This window comes from Odontomachus brunneus, unplaced genomic scaffold (assembly GCF_010583005.1).
Source record: "Odontomachus brunneus isolate Ranch 3 - 2012 unplaced genomic scaffold, Obru_v1 Obru_scaffold_258, whole genome shotgun sequence".
NCBI classification, from domain to species: Eukaryota; Metazoa; Arthropoda; class Insecta; order Hymenoptera; family Formicidae; genus Odontomachus; species Odontomachus brunneus.
The window spans coordinates 369,547-372,755 of NW_022639708.1; positions in this window are offsets into that span (position 1 = coordinate 369,547).

Sequence of the window (3,209 nt, forward strand, 5' to 3'; positions counted from 1 at the left end):
TGACTCGCCGTCAATCGTGCATGCGACCAAAATTGCATGAAGTGTACACAGTGTCTGAGACGAGAATTGCTCTAAGTCCGTACGATGACAAACGGTATATCATACCCGATTCGACTGAAATGTTACCATGGGGGCATTACAAAATACCATTATAAATAGAAAATAAATTATATATTTTATGCGTAAAAGATGGAGGAAACATCTGCATATTAAAAAAAAAATAAAAAATTTATTTTGCATATTAAATTTGTATTGACACAGTTGACCATAAGGTTTCCATGGAGAAGAGATAACAGTCAGGTTGCACGTACGACGGTAATAGGGCGCGTGACACATGATATTATTATTACTAATGAGCACGTTAGACTGTAAGATTCCCAGAAAAAATGTAAGACAAAGTACTAATACAATGACCATAGAGGTATGCAAACTTTGCACAGCTGTTAGAGTAACCTCCTTCAAAACGAGACACATTTATTAGATAGAGATTGTGATGGACTATATAAGAGTCAACTCGAAGTCGGAGACAAATAGTGTAAGTCGGTTTATGAACACAAGTACTTATATGTTTGATAAAAATGTTGAATGACATGAAATTTCGAAAATTCCTAAAGAAGGAGGAAGAAGTTATTTTACAACAAAGTCCCCTACAATTTTTTGTAAAATAGGTTGTACAAAAATTCTGATTTTTTACTTTTATAATAATAAATCCAATTTTAGGAATTTGGTTCGAGGAGGAGGAGGAGGAGGAGGATAATGATGATGATAATGATGATGATGATGATATTGAACAGTTGACCAATGGTAAGAGAGCATGCAACATTTATTATAATAATTTACATCAGATTTAAAAATTTTTTACTGTATAGAAAAAAACGTTGAAATTTCTGTATAGAAAAGCGTTAAAATTAATCTTTAAATTTGATCAATCTTCAAATTTGATTTCAGAAGAGGAAAACAATATCGAAATCATCGACATCTCCGACAACGATGAGAAGGAGGAGGAAGAGGATAAAATAATCATTATCGATGATGACGACAATAATATTGAAATTATAAACATCATAGATAGCAATGAGGACGATGATGGTGACATCATTGATTTAAATTGATATATTATTGATAAAATATTTATTTATAAAAGATATAATAATAAAATATTCATAAAATATATAAAAATGTAGAAAACATCATAATAAACAGTTATTTTTTTACAACAAAGTATCCTTGTGTATCCATGAGTTGCATGATTTATCGAATCCCAACCATTTCACATAACCTTATCACCTTTTCTGCGCAACACTTTCTCCACCAAGTACACGTTTGGATTGGCAACATAATGCAGTTCGTACTCGTAGAAACCTCCGACTATAGGCTGTCCGCGAGAATCTTCGAGCAGATAAGTCACAGGATTGGTCGCTCGCACCTTGACGATCATAAATACTTCAGTAGTTCAATTGGGTGTGTAGCCTTTAGCAAAGATAGTCTTGAACTTGCTCACGCGTACCGGATCGCCCACTTTGAATCTCGCCGGAGCTGCAATCTTTACGTTGCTGGAGACCGTATCGAGGAGTTTTTTAGCGATCGTAGGGGTCACATCGGCAGGACGCATACCGATGGTCCGGTGCTTGCGTCCGTTGTACTGCGACACGAGACGCGGTAGCGAGTCGATCCATTTGTAGGTTCCTTGTAATGTAAACATTTTCCACATGTCATTCTTCAGCGTACGATTGAATCGTTCCACGACGGAAGCCTTCATAACCGAGTACGTCGAATAATGATTGATGTTGTGTTTCTTCGCGAGTCTCTGCACATCGGTATTGTAAAATTCCTTCCCCTGGTCTGTTTGCAAATTTGTTGGACATCTTCCGCTGTCTCGAATTATCTTGCCGAACGCCTCGACCACCTCCTTACCGCTCTTAGTCTTTAGCGGCATGGCCCAAGCATGCTTGCTCGGCACATCGATAACGGTGAGTATGTAGTAGTGGTAGCCACTGTTGAACCGCGAATACGGACGCATCTCCACTACATCGGCCTGCCACAAAACATCGTATCCACGCACAATGACGCGTCTACGAGGAAAATGCCTTCTCGCAGGAGCATGAACCTCCTTCACCAACCGTTGCTTTTCGGGACTGTGTTGTTTCCCGTCTCCACCAGTTTTTCGCATATTTGATCGCTAAGGTCTCATCACGAATGACGAAACTGCGAGTGCATCGTTTTAAATTCCATCTATTCAACGCGTTCTCGCGCTGCAAACACTTTCTCCCATATGGCACGTGTTTCAGCATGAAGTCTGATCAGGTTTTTCTCAAATTCCTCCTGTTTCTTCTCAAATTCTTGCTGTTTCTCTCTCAATGTAGCGAGACCTCTTTCCACGTATAGTCTATTGACGGCGTCACTGTCGGCTTCCGGTTGCGCTACGCGTCGTATCTTGCGCGACTTCGCATCAAAGTCGGAGGCGACCATGCAGAGTGTTATCGCGTACGTAATTTCTGAGTACTCCTCTCCACGTGTAATAGTCCATCATCGGTGGTCTTCTATATTGGAGCAAAATACCAAATTTATTGATCGACATTTCGATGCAAACAACGCGCATCATCGATGTGCGATTCAATTTATAACAAGGCCCGCCTCGCGAAGTTTCTCGATAATGGATAAAATTTCATTACCGTGAGCGTTATTGCCAGCTTGTCGAGAGGCTTCCAGCAATCGCAGACGATTCACCAGCTCGTTGGGATCGTCCCAGTGAACATAGTCGATCGCATTATCATTCAATATCATGGTATGCGGTGTGGCTAAACTTCTGCCCGCCATGTTGATCGATGTACCAATTATTAGGAGTGCAATTATGTTTTTGTATTTGTATCCCCTGTTACTCAATACGGGTTGTAGCGCGTTGTGATTGCGTCTGTGAGCATTCGTCGCCAGTAATATACTTTTGTATTTTTGTTTATCGGCCTCCGTGTAGACGGCATCGTCGGGAATTCTCTTGAAAATCAGCTCGTATAGACCAGATGTTCCAGCGTACTTTACACCACCAATGATTATATTATCGTCGATATCCACGTCGAAACTTTTATCGCCGAGCTTCGTTCCATCACTGCTGAAATACATACCATACACGTAGTCTATGGTGGTATGTTTGTCGCTGCTTAAGACTGCTCCCATGTATTTTTGTCCCAGTGAACCAAAATGGGCGCGCAAAG